The sequence below is a fragment of the Castanea sativa genome, chromosome 11 (assembly GCF_040712315.1).
Source record: "Castanea sativa cultivar Marrone di Chiusa Pesio chromosome 11, ASM4071231v1".
Lineage (NCBI taxonomy): Eukaryota > Viridiplantae > Streptophyta > Magnoliopsida > Fagales > Fagaceae > Castanea > Castanea sativa.
The window spans coordinates 63,887,427-63,902,552 of NC_134023.1; positions in this window are offsets into that span (position 1 = coordinate 63,887,427).

Here is a 15,126-nt window from a genome sequence, read left to right on the forward strand (position 1 = left end):
GGAAGGATCGTAACTCTGCCATATCCTCGGGAAGGCACAGAGCCTTCTCTAGACACTCGGCCACCAGGCTCGAGCTTCCCTTCTTCGGGTCCCTCAGGTTCGCGTCATCCATGACAGGGCTGCCCGAACTGAGAGTGAAGTTGGGTCGCCAGGCTGACGCCTTCTTTGTAGGCTCACTACTGAGGTCCTTAGACGAACCAGTAGGAACAACTTTCTTGGAAAGGACTTTTGTAGCCCTGGTATCTTTAACAGAGGGGTCAAGGTTTTCCCCCTCTTCGATATCTATAACGTGTTTGTTACTCTGACCCCTTTTGCGTTTTTTATCTGTTGCCTCCGAGGGGGGTGCCTGAGTGACAGCTGGAGTAACAGGGCGAGGAGGAACCGACACGGCTGGCGAGGAGCTGCCTGCATGTGCCTGTAGTAGGGCCAACAGGTCGGGCTCTTTCTCCTGGAAACCCATTTGACTGGTGGACGGTTGGGAACTGGAAGGAGCGTCTGGGCGATAGAACACCTCAAAGTCTTCCTCTGTCACCTCGAGGGAAGGGAGCTCGGGCGTGGCAGCTTTTTCTTCAACGTCCGGATTAGCAGCTTGTTCCGAAGGAGGATGGATCAGTTGGACGGCGAGTGAAGCAGGGAGTTGGGCGTCCTGAATTCCTGCAGGGGGAGGTACGGCTAATAAAAATCCCGGGGCGGCAACGTCAATTTGAGCTAGTCTTAAATCTCTTGCTCTTATCACGTTCTTCGGGCTTTGGAAGCGTTTAGTAGAGGGGTTGTATCCAAGGATGAGGTGGGCTGCTCGGAGCTGTCCGTCCCTATGAACGAATATCTCTGATCGAAGAATCCTATTCAAGTCAGCACGGTTCACGGCAGAAAGATTCGGGGCAGTATGGTAATCGTCTGCAATAAAAATGAAGTCATTTAAACAAATACGTAGTGTGGTGTAAAGCACAGAAAAGAGTATGGTTAGTCCTAAGTGCTAGGTTAGTCCTCGGGAACCCTACCTGGTACCCCTTCTCGGGTAGGGCAATGCAATCCGTCATGCCAATTGCCCGAGATGACGAGATAATCTTCATCCATCCCTTTGCTTGAATCGGGTAAACAGGAAATCAGCCTAACAGAAGGGATTCTACACTTCATATAGTACTTAGTCCTATCCCCTTTTTGGCAGTTATATACCCAATTTACATCCTGCCAAGTCAAGTTGGTTCTCAGTTTTTGATTAAGGGCATCCGCGCATCCTAAAATTCTAAGGACATTTGGGGAGCATTGCGAAGGGGTAAGTCTATAATTTATTAGAAAATCCCTAGTTACTCTACCCATAGGAATTTCCATACCCCCCTCAATAAATGCAATCATCGGAATCAAAACGGATTCAGGTGGCCGAGACACCAGTGGAATATCTTCTATCTCACAATACGTAATATCTACGTCATTGGGGATCCGATATCGGTCCTTAAAAGCGGCCTTCGCCTCATCCGTATTCACTAACTTAGCGTATCTACCCATTAACCCCCACTGCAAGAGGAGAAAAGTAAGCAAGGAGAGACAAAAGGAAAGGAAAATGAACACACCTCTGAAGATCGCTTAAGGATGGTCCTCGGGAGCTCACTTTTCTTTCAATCCTTCGAAATGGCAAAATGAGCTTTATCCAGCGTAAAAAGTTGCTTTTATAGGGATGGGGGAAGTGGAGGTAATGGGGTAAAAAAAAAAAAATAATAATAATAAGAGCGGTAACTTTCCCGCTCATAATTAAGAGCAGAATCTGAACCGTACATTTCTCATCCAACCGTAGAACGTGCGCGGAAAAAGAAGCGTCAGGCGCCATAAATGCCTCAACGTGGGATACGAGGCGCCAGATGCGGATCATGGGGCAGTGAAGAGACGTATGTACGTGTGAAAGCATAAAATGGGTAAGAAGCGTGTATAAGAAGTTAAAACTTAGTTATGAATACATGATTCATAACTCAAGTATTAAAGGGGCTGTTGTGAGGACCCGAGGACCTAAGCACCCGAAGACCCGAAGAAAGGAAGGCCAAAATTTAGAATGAAAGATGAGGTCTCTCCAGGTGTGCCCGAAGATGAGGTGGCGTGGACGATAACTAAACAAGGGGCATGTTACAAATATCTGGTTGTAATAGGCTGATTTGGAAGGTTGCATTAAATGCTGGGCAACAACCATTCTGGCCGCATTAATTAGCAAGCATCTCCTCTATCCGTCGCATTAATGTGGACATGACCTGAACAGTACGGGATGCAAAGTGGAATCTTGTTCCATTGCCGACGGACAAGTGTCACGGGAAAAGGACCGCAGATTGCAAGGTGTAAGGCTACGATGAAAGCAAAGAATAGTATAAATAGGAATCAAGAGATTACGAGAAGGGGGCTTTTTGTTGTTGAACCCTCTCTACCAAATGTATTGTATGAGGACTCTTAAGTGAATAGAGCAAGAATAACTTTTTAAAGATTGTTTTTATGAGCTTTTGGTCCTTACAAGAAGTACAATGAAATTTTTTTTTAAAATTTTTTTATACGAGATAGAATTTCTACAAGTGTATATGTGTATGAAGCTCCTTCCTAGAAACTTGAACCCCGACCTTTGCTCTCCCCACACCCCACAAACACTTATACTTGTGGAGTGACCACTATACCAAGGGTGCGCGGTGATTAAGTACAACGGAATTGATAATATAGAATAGGAAAACAAAATTTTCCATCTTTTTTTATTTTTTTTTTTTTTGTGAACAAGGAAGAATAGATTTAATTGAATAGAGAAAAAAAATTATTATTATCTATTAACTGTAATAAGGGCTTGAATTTTTTAGGGTAAACTACATATTTAGTCTCTAACCTTTACACCATATTTCAATTTGGTCCTTAATCTTTCAATTGTGTCAATTTGGTCCTTAACCTTTTAATGTCGTGTCAATTTAGTCTTTGCCATTATATATTAAATGAAAGTTGTTTACATAGCAAATAGCCAAAATAAAATTTTATTTTATTATCATATCAACAGAAGTTAATTTTTTATTTTGGTCATTAGACATGTCATTAATTTTCATCCAAAAAATAACTGTAAGGATTAAATTGACACGGTAAAGAAAGGTTAGGGACCAAATTGACACAATTAAAAGGTTAGGATCAAATTGAAATATGGTGTATAGGATAGGGACCAAATACGTAGTTTACCCAATTTTTTATGTAATAATTTTTTATTTTTTTTAATAAAAAGGTAGTGTATTGCAATACAATATGGAAATAATATAATATTTATAATTTCGTATTGATTTCATGTTATACTATAAGGTTTTAGGTGCACAATTAAATAATACTAGCCATGGTCCCGCACGATGCGCGGATAATACTTTAAACTATTATGTGAAAATCTTATATAGAATATCCAAAATATTTTAAAGTAATAACATGAAGTAATGTTACAATAACATGAAGAGATTTTTATTAAATTAATGATGTAATACAAAATTAAGGAGCTGAAGAACTTAAACTATAGAGAAAAAGTTACATAAATTAGAATTAGTTATTATGTGGTATAATATCTTATATATATATATATATATATATATATATATATATATATATATATATATATAAAAGGTGGCGTAATAAGTTGATTGGTTGTTTAATCATTTATTTTTTTGCTGAAATTTTTAATAATAATTTTTGTTTCTACATTGGCTTGGAGTTAGCATAAAAAATTTGTAATTTCATGTAAATGTTTAGTTTAGTTTAATTTTTTTTTTTTTTTTTGTGGAGAAAAATGTAAATTTTTAGTTGGCTTATGGAAATATCATCTAAAATTTATAATGTCATGTTTATGTTATTGAAGTATCATAGTAGTAAGTTAAATATTCAGTGAAAATAGTGACATTCTATTAATGAATTTTGTTATAATCCAAATATGTAAAGAAGTTGAAGTGTAAAGCTAAATGAAAAATTACTCTTACAAAGCGCCACATGACAGAATCGCATAGTCTCTCACGTGATGTGTTTTTCTTTCTTTTATATATATATATATATATATATATATATATATATATATATATATATATATATAATTAGTGCATACTTGTAGATAATTAATGTGTATTCACTTCATTGATACATTTAATGAATTATAAGTTTTACATAAATGAAAACTTTGATGAGGTGGAAGCTTAAATAAGAGAAGATCAATGAATGTGCCACTTGGCAGAACCTTATGCTCTCCCACATGAAGTCTCTGCTTTTATATATATATATATATATATATATATATATATATATATATATATATATTGATTTAATTGTTATATTTATAATTATTTTATGAGTTAAATAAAAGCTGATATAAGTTGTAATTAACATTTATTTAATTCTTTAAAAAAATCATTACTTGAGATATATAGATCGAATTTTGACAATAAAAAATATTACACGGCTTCTCAGTATATAGATAATCCCAATAAATAAACTCAATATAATGGGTATGTTATTTTTTATGAGTTATTTGAAATTCAAATACTAATTGCATAGGGTATCATTTTTTCAATGTACACATTCAAATATGTTTGATATAGTTTGAAATAAAAAAAATTAAAAAAAAAAAAGAACGAGAATTTGACAATTGCATCCGTTCATTTTGTTTTTATGATTTAAGAAAAAAGGGTAAAATGAAATTTTACATCTTTTAATGAACCTGTATTTTTTGGATTTTTTTTTTAAGAATACTAAGTATTTTAACACACACACGGAGAGAGGGAAGAAGATCTTAAAAAAATAACAGTCGTGTATATCCAAATTAGCCTAACTTTTAGATACACAATATAGACTTTAAACCTCTTGAAAAAAATTTTAGAAGTGAATGGAATATTTCTTTCTTTTAAAAGTATCTCCCAAATAATATGCCTCTCCCTTCGTTTCACTTCCAACCCCTCCAATTTTACCCATCCACACAGGTTGTAAGGCCACGGCTTATAAAAGAAAGCAATGGGAAGAAGAAAAAAAAACAATTAAATGTAGAATGGATAGAATAAAAATGATTGTTGATACAAGAAAGTAGACTAGATTATTTCACTTCTTGTTTATGAGACATCTTGAAAATCTAACAGACTGATAACATGGTAGATTGAAATTGGGACTTCTAATTTATGTCACATTCTTCAACAAATTCACCGTAGCATTCCACACTCTCCTTAACTCCTCTCCATTTTACCTCAACTTTCCCTCGTTTAACATAAACAATTAATGGCTATAAAAATACTAATGGATGTGTCCAGTGCACTAATACACTAGATACAAGCTTAACCCATGTTCTAAAACCAAAATCATTTCATTTTGTCCGTTATCAAAACCAAAATGATTGGAAGTCAGATTTTTAATTTTTCTTCTTGTTGTTTTAGAAATTGTGAACGAAAATGACTTCAGACCCGACCAAAATGAAAGCACGATCTATGGTAGTCAAATTCAAAGATACAAAAAGATTTTGTTGACTTTAATGTAATGTAATGGACCATTTGTTTCCGCAATAGGGAAGCTTCTAACAAGAGGGCATAAAGATTAAACACACGTTTGGAACAGTGATTCAAAGGACCAAACGTTACAAACGGGTGTGGTTAATGGGGATCGAGTTCGGTTTTGAACCAGCCAGGAGTCGGATTGAGTTTGGGCCAAATACTTTACTTGGTCTTTGAGGGATCAGGTCAACCCGTCAGACCGAAATTCTACCAAGTCAACACATGAGACAAAAGGCACAACTCCCTGATATGAAGGTAATTTTAAATTTTCTGCTTTATATAACATGGGCTGAATTGTTAGAATGACCCTTCTCTTAGATTGTGGTTATAACATGATAAAATGATGCATGAGACTGTTAATGTGATGAGACTAGAAGATGAACATGCATGGTGAAATTATCAATTATGTTCAATGTGATGATCCATGATTTTAGTATGAAAAGAATGGTCAAGATGAATATGCCAACTTGAATATGATTTTTGCTCATGAATGTTAGGGTTTCTTTAATAATGTTCTGTCGATTGTAGGCTTGTGTGATGATGACATGAAATAGATTGTTTGATCATAACATGATATCGTCATTACTCATTAGTTCCTAGAAGACCGACTTTCGTGTCAAGAAAGATGGATGCTTAACATTTTTCCCATCTCATAACCTGGCCTTGAACCTTATATCTTGGGTTTAAGATTAGTGACTTTTTCAATGTAAATTTCAGTCCTTAGAATGCAATTAGGAAAACAAGTCATGTCATTACTAAAGTAGCATTCCTTAAAATGTTATACCGAAATATTTCATTTCCAGTAGTAAAATATCATTAATGTTTCTAGTGTCCTAGTACCAAGAATAGCAGTAAAGAAACTTTTTGCAGTAGAATTGTAGAAAGGAGTTCCCCAAGAAGCACCAGGGGTCTTTAATTTTCTCTGGGTCTTGCTAGGGTGGCACAAAAACCTTAAGTGGGCATGACTTGCTGGCATATGTGACTTCTAAACATTAGGTCCACCAGTTCCATATTTGCACAAGTTATGAAATAGTTCTCAAACTTCCACCATATGAGCCCTAATATATAGGAGAGATTCAATAAAAGTGCACGACAACAGAAAGATTAATCTACCAAAAATTTAAATCCAAGTTTTAAAATCAAACCTGAAAATGACTGATAGTCAGAACAGCATACTAATTTTCAGACCAACATCGAGATCTGCAAATTAAAAGCAAACGCATGATCAAGATTTTATCATTTTTAAAATTGTACTTGCAGCAATCAGCTAACAGAATGAATAACAAAATGAAAAAGTTAAGGAAAAAAAAAAAAAAAAATCAAGGGCTTTGTTTTCATTTGGTTAGTCCAACTATATCCGCTAGCTCATAATTATACAATGCAGTTGCCACCCTATACCCTCTTATTATTATGTCTCAGCTCAACTAAATATTTCTAAAACTCATGTTTAAACAAATTTCATTGAATGTAGTTGGTGTGGACACAAGATATAGGCCCCCAATTATACACACGTATGGGAGGAAGAGCAAAAAGAAGACGGCCCAACCTGTGGCCTTATGGATGGAGCCTATTAGTTATTGGACTTGAGATTAAGCAAGCCCGAACATTTAATAATTAGGGTTTTGTGTTGTTAGCTATTTAATAATTAGGGTTTTGTGTTGTTAGCTATTTAAACACTTTTTCTGATTATTGTAAGACAGCTTTTGACAATTATAAAAAAACGTTTGTTCTCTTTTACACTGGTGCCGACTCTAGTTTGCTTGGTGCTGACTCCAAGCAGTCCTTAGGTGCTGACTCCTAGAGTTTATCCTATCATTTTTCTGCTCTATTATACTATTGTGGTTGTCCTACGTCAGTTTTTGGTATCAGAGCAGACTTCCGGTCCATTCAACACAACCGTAGACAACCACGTCAAAGCAAAGCCATCAAAAACAAAAGAGCAAGCCAACAATGACAGTACCTTTCAAGTTTTTGCCCCATGAGATTTTAAACAAGCCCAAGCCAGCCCCTGCAATCTGTGTATTCCCCCAAGCCCCACATGAATTTCTCACCCCCAAACCAACAGAGAAGCCAGCAGCGCCTCCCAAGCCGGTGACCACCATCCGTGCCCGCCTCTGATCTCAGAACCCACGGCCCACAAAAAAAAAAAAAAAAGAGAGAGAGAAGAAGAAGCAGAGACCCACGGACCCAACCGCCAACACCCACCAGCCACCGCGAAGCCCAACAGCCACCACAGCCACGAACCGCCGCGAAGTCCAACCGTCACCAGCCACCAGCCGCCGCGAAACCTAGCACTTCACCAATCGCCGCGAAGCCCAACCGTCACCGCTGTTGAGGACTTCGACCACCGCCGATGCCAAGGCCGAGACGAACAGCCTCCAGCTCCGTCGATGACTCCGGCGACTCCAGCTGCTGCCTCCGTCGATGGCTCCAGCCGATGACTCCACCGTTTCTTTTCTTTCTCTTTTAGTTTCTTTTGTTTCTAGTAGCTTCTTTAGTTCAGTGTTATGTTTTGGGAGTTGGGTTAGCAGATTCTTGTTTTAAGCTATAGTCTTTTATTGTATTTCACAAAAAAAAAAAGGACACTGTTGTTATGACAGCCCATTGCTTGTATTGGGCCTTAATTGTTTTCACAGGTTCCTCAATCCAAGTCAATTCACTACTTGAAGAGCAGACCGTGGCTGCCTAATGCAATACGTGGAGCCACTGACTAGGGTACAATTCTGACTCTATATTTTTGGTGGATTCAATTTTATCTCATTAAAAAAAATATTATATTTATGTTTTTTTATGTGTATATCCCACCATACTCTATTATCCTATCCAATTTGTGCTCAAATTAATCGTTTTACTGTTTGTGTCCTCTTTTAGTACCCACTCTAAAATTCCAAAAAAAAAAAAAAACAATTTCTTTGAAATATCTGATTCTTATTATTAATTGTGGAGCTTATTGGAATTTGACGTTTATTTGAGCTATCCCTTAATATTGTGAACACTGTCACTATTTTTCTGCAATTCCTTCCTTTGATTCATCGATCTAGTCTCTACATGCATTTTTGCTTGACCTTTAATTTTACATTGAGAATTGATTACTTGAATTTTTGGGAATCTCAACTACATTTATAAATATTGTGTTGCATGCATCTACGTAGTGGTCGCGTCATGTCAAACCCTGAACATCAATCCACGTCCGAATCTAGGCCCTCTTTAGAGCAAACCATAGGAGACCTAGCTAAGAGTGTCCGTGATTTCCTAGATAGGGTAGAGCGAATTGAAACATCTCAAAGAGAGACCACTAACCATGAAGGAGATAACATGCATGGGCAAAATAACAATGGTCACTTTAATAGGGCTCCACACTTCGAATATGATCACTATAATCACTATGGTCCTAGGGATTATGATGATAGGATGTCTAAGGAAAGGATAGAAGCACCCACCTTTGATGGCTGCCTAGATCCATGGGTTTTCACTGATTGGTTACGTCAAATGGGGAAATTCTTTGACTATTACCATTGGGCTGAGAATAGGAAAGTGAGGTATGCTAGGATGAAGTTAATTGGGAGAGCTGATCTTTTCTGGGAGGACCTTGAGGAAACCCTTAGGCAACGACGTGAGCCCTCCATTATTGATTGGATGGAGATGAAGGACGCCCTCTCGAGGAATTATCTTCCTCCAACTTATAGGAGCTCCCTCCTTGAGGAATGGGATCACCTAAGACAAGGCACTGCTCCTGTGACCGAATACATAGAGAAATTCAAGGAATTCCATAGGCGAATTCGAATAGTTGAGGAAGAGGTTGTCACACTCAATAGGTTCAAGAAAGGTTTAAATGCTAACCTACTAGGCGAGATTATCACCCGATGAGTCACCACCTTAAGAGAAGCCTATGACCTTGCTAGGAATTGTGAGTTAGCATCCAAATCTATCTTTTGGCGACGTTCTGAGCTTCGAAGCATTCCTCCCAACCCTCAACCTTTTGGTAGCAAACCTAAACTTGCCTTACCCCCTAAGGTCAACCCCAATAGCATCCCGATACAAAAAGAGGACAAGGGAAAAGGTGTGATCAATGAGCCCTCAAGATTAGGCTCTCGCCTCCAATGCTTCAAATGCAATGGGATTGGACATGTCGCAGCTAGATGTCCCTCTAGGACCCTTGTCTTTCAAGAGGATGATGAAAAGGTAGAAAATGTTGAAGAGCTAGTGTATGACCCAAATGCTGAAGAAGTCCAAGATGTTGAGGCCGAATGGGAAGATGATCCCAGCTACCTCACGTGCATTAGAGCCATCTCCCCTCAAGTTGATGACTCCCAGGCTATTTTTGGTGTCCCTAGAGTGAATGTGGTAAGGTGTGCTTTGACTGAATAAAGGGAAACTGATGATTGGCGAAGAAGTGCCATCTTCCAGACTTACACTAAGTGTGGAGACAAAACGTGTAAGGTTATTATAGATAATGGGAGTTGCATTAATGCGGTGTCCTCTAACGTTGTTTCCCGCCTAGGCTTGAAATTGATCCCACACCCTAACCCATATAAAGTTTCTTGGGTGGATACTTCCTCCATAGCCATAAAAGAAAGATGTGTTGTCCCACTTCAATTCCTCACCTACAAGGCAGAAATATGGTGTGACGTAATTCCCATGGATGTAGGGCATATTATCTTAGGTAGACCTTGGCTTTATGATTTGGATGTCACCCTTCATGGGCGATCCAATTCTTGCTCATTTATGTTTGGAGGCAAGAAGATTGTGCTTAATCCTTTGAAACCCAAGCCAATCGACATGAGCAAGAAGCCAGAAGTGCCGAAGGCGAAAGGTCTGAACATCATAAGCCCAAAGGCATTTGAAAGGGTAGCAGTTCAAGAATCCATTGTGTTTGTCTTGGTTGCTAGGGAACTTCATGGAGAGACCTGTGAGGAGCAACCTGAAGAAGTGAGGTCCGTGCTCTAGGAATTTAAGGATATTTTCCCTGAGGAACTCCCCGATCATTTACCGCCCATGCGTGATATCCAACACGCCAGAGATTTTGTGCCTGGAGTGACCCTACCTAACTTGCCTCATTATAGGATGAGCCCTGCAGAACATGCCGAGTTGCAAAGACAAGTAGAAGAACTACTTAGAAAGGGTTTCGTTCGTGAGAGCATGAGCCCTTGTGCAGTCCCTGCACTCTTAACTCCAAAGAAAGATGGGACTTGGAGGATGTGTGTTGATAGTCGTGCCATCAACAAGATCACTATGAAGTATCATTTTCCTATCCCTCGGTTGGATGACATGTTGGATATGATGGATGGAGCAACGATCTTCTCCCAAATAGACTTAAAAAGTGGCTATCATCAAATTAGGGTTCGTCATGGTGATGAGTGGAAAACTACCTTCAAGACGAAAGATGGTTTATATGAGTGGATGGTTATGCCTTTTGGATTGTCCAATGCTCCTAGTACCTTTATGAGAGTGATGACTCAAGTGCTTAAGTCTTTTATGGGAAAATTCCTGGTTGTGTATTTTGATGATATCCTCATTTATAGTAAGTCTAGGGAGCAACACTTAGACCACCTAACTCAAGTTTGTACAACCCTTAGGAAGGAGAGTTTATATGGTAACCTCAAGAAGTGCTCTTTCTTTACAGATAAAGTTGTTTTCCTAGGTTTCATAGTGTCATCTGAAGGAGTTTCTGCCGACCCCTAGAAGGTTTAAGCCATTATGGATTGGCCCGAGCCCAAAACTATACATAAGATTCGAAGCTTTCATGGGCTCGCTTCCTTTTATCGCCGATTCATCAAAGGATTTAGTACCATTATGTCCCCCATCACTGATTGCTTGAAACATGGGGAGTTTATTTGGACAAAAGCTGCTACTAAGGCCTTCAAGCAGGTGAAACAGAAGATGACTGAGGCACTTGTCATACGTCTCCCTGATTTCACCAAGCCTTTTGAAGTGGAATGTGATGCCTCAGGTATTGGCATAGGGGGAGTACTTAGTCAAGAGCGCCACCCAATTGCCTATTTCAGTGAGAAGTTGAATGATGCTAAGCAAAAGTACTCCACATATGACAAAGAATTTTATGCCATTGTACGAGCTCTTTGGCATTGGCGCCATTACTTGTTGTCTCGAGAGTTTATTATCTACTCTGATCATGAAGCTTTGCGCTATCTCAATTCCCAAAAGAAGCTAAATTTTAGGCACGGTAGTTGGGTTGAATTTCTGCAACGCTACTACTTTGTGGTGAAACATAGGGCGGGAGTTGAGAATAAGGCTGTTGATGCACTGAGTCGAAGAGTGTATTTGCTATCAGTCATGAGTGTTAAGGTCACTGGGTTTGAACGACTTAAGGATGACTATCAGTCATGCCAAGATTTTGGGGAGCTCTACACTAGCCTAAGTAATGCTTCATACCCCGTCTTGGATGATTATACCCTTCAGGATAGTTACTTGTTCAAAGCCAACAAGTTGTGTATCCCTCGGTCGTCAGTGAGAGATTTTCTAGTTTGGGAGATACATGCAGGAGGCCTTGCAGGTCATTTTGGCCGAGATAAGACAATTGAGGAAGTGGAACGTCAATTCTATTGGCCTGGTCTTAAGAGGGGCGTTGCTAAGATAGTTGGTCAGTGTCGTACATGTCAACTAGCCAAACATCGCAAGCAAAACACTGGTCTGTACACGCCTTTAGCTGTGCTAGATCGCCCGTGGCAGGACGTGAGTATGGACTTTGTGCTAGGTTTGCCCCGCACCTTTAGGAAGCATGATTCTATCCTAGTAGTTGTTGATCGCTTCTCTAAGATGGCTCATTTCCTACCATGTTCTAAGACTTCTGATGCTTCTAAAATTGCAAAGCTTTACTTTGATGAGATTGTCAAGCTTTATGGTCTCCCCAAAACCATAGTGTCTGATAGGGATGTTCGCTTCATGAGTTATTTTTGGAAGACCTTGTGGCATTTAGTAGGCACCAAATTGGAATTTTCCACGGCATTTCATCCTCAAACTGATGGTCAAACTAAGGTGGTTAATCGTAGCCTAGGGAACCTCCTTCGGTGTCTAGTGGGTGAAGCCAATCGAAATTGGGATTCAATTCTTCCTATAGCTCAACTTGCATATAATAGCTCTGTCAACAGGTCTACAGGCGTTAGTCCTTTTGAGGTTGTGCATGGATATACACCTAGGAAGCCCTTAGATCTTTTGCCCATGTCCCCACATGTTAGGATTTCTGAATCTGCTGAGGCATTCGCATGACATGTTCATGGTTTGCATATTGAGATTCATAAAAAAATTCAGGTAAGTAATTCTCAATATAAAATTCATGCTGATACTCATCGGCGTCATGCAGAGTTTCAGGTAGGAGATTATGTCATGATTCGGATCCGACCTGAACAGTTTCCCTCTGGGACCGTTAAGAAATTGCAGGCTCGTAGTGCCGGTCCGTTCAAGGTATTGAAACGAATTGGCCCAAATGCATATGTCATTGACCTTCCTCATGATTATGGTATTAGCTCCTCCTTTAATATTGAGGATCTAGTTGCTTATAAAAGCCCTACAGCTATTCCTGATACTCCTTTTGATGAGCCTTTGCTTAATCCTATTGATGCCCCTATGCCTACCCCTTTACTCTTAAATTTGCCCTATGCACATAAAGAATCTATTGATGCTATTTTAGATGAGCCAATTGTTTCTACCAGGGATAGAGGAGTTCACCGTTTCCTAGTTTGGTGGCGCGGGCGACCAGATTCTGATTGCACATAGATTACTAGAGATGAGCTATAGCGACTGGATCCTGACTTACTAGAGTACTATCAGAGCTCTTCAGCTTTCCACTCGACGGGGTCGAGTTCCTCTCACCCGGGGGGAGTTGGTGTGGACACAAGATATAGGCCCCCAATTATACACACGTATGGGAGGAAGAGCAAAAAGAAGACGGCCCAACCTGTGGCCTTATGGATGGAGCCTATTAGTTATTGGGCTTGAGATTAAGCAAGCCCGAACATTTAATAATTAGGGTTTTGTGTTGTTAGCTATTTAATAATTAGGGTTTTGTGTTGTTAGCTATTTAAACACTTTTTCTGATTATTGTAAGACAGCTTTTGACAATTATAAAAAAACGTTTGTTCTCTTTTACATTGGTGCCGACTCCAGTTTGCTTGGTGCTGACTCCAAGCAGCCCTTAGGTGCTGACTCCTAGGGTTTATCCTATCATTTTTCTGCTCTATTATACTATTGTGGTTGTCCTATGTCAGTAGTCAGATAATGGATTGAAATTGGTAAGATAGATTCCTCAAACCCAAAGCCTTAGGATATATATAAAATAGTGCAAACCATTTAAGATAGCCAAATGTAGGAAATTTTCAGTGCTAGGTTTTCACTGATATGTTGCTGGAGAAAGATTAACATGGGTTTCACATTCCTTATTGATCTGTTGTAATGTTGCTATGTTCAATTTTCAGTTGGTACAAGTCACTAATAATTTAAAAATCATCGAGTGTTTACACACACAAATAGGAAACCATTCCCCCAAAATAAAAATAGTAAATGCTTCTATTACCTGCCATATCAACTAAAGATCAGAATCACCCAATGAAATTTTACCTTCGTGCCTATCCCAAGTCTTAACTGAAAATAAGAAGTAATATCAAACAGAATTAGTTAGCGGCTTGGCAGAGTAGTTTGGGTATAGGAGTGGGATTGCAAGGTGTGTTAGTATTTGATGATTTTGTGATTGCAAACATTCCAAGAGATCCTCTCTTGAAGACTTGTTTTTCATTGTATTTTCAGTTCAATTCAGATTATCAATTTCAGTTCTTCATTTGTTCTTGAATTAGTTTCCTTCATCACTTATACTATGAAACCTAAGTTAATTATTGATTCAAGAATTGTTCTTGATGTGAGTTGGTTCACTCCACCGTTAGCACTCCAACTAGATGATCAAACAAGAGAACCTGTGCAAAGTGAAGAGAGTATGAAATCCAGTTAACAGTAAACAAAGCATACGGGTTAAAAGTCCACCAGTAAAATCAAGATCTCAGAACACTAGAAAATATAAAAATCTGTTACAGTGATGAGCTTTAAGAGTTTCTTGGGAAATAGTATGAGTTTAGGTACATGGATGCAAAAATGAGTTTAATTGGTAGGACGCAATCACTTTGGAATTGACACAAATTAAATAAATCATGTAATCGACAATCAGAACTGTGGGCTATATTGACAACTAAAACCTAGTCAAAAGCATCAAATTAGGAGAGCAGTATGTGATTGGAACACTGAAGAAATAGTTAAGAATTATTCAAAAATTGAGAGGAGGTAGAAGTGGTACATACCAAGTACCAAGAACACAACTCTACTGAATAATTTAGCAGAACTGCAAAGCGTCTTTGCATTAAAAGCTTATCAAAAAGGCAAGAGGAATTCTGCAAGTAGTAGTTGAGGAATAAAGGTGCAAGCATTTTCTTTCTTCCATTTAACCTTAAGGAATATAAGGCATGGTATTCTGTAACTGCGATTTTGCGCAGCCTGAGGGCCGTTCAATTGACAGTGCTTTCCACAATATTCCAAAAACACTCCACATAGCCAGAGCCTTCTTCTGATATTAAGTCAAAAGCTGCAGACATTCAATCATGACAAGTGTTGTTAGAAG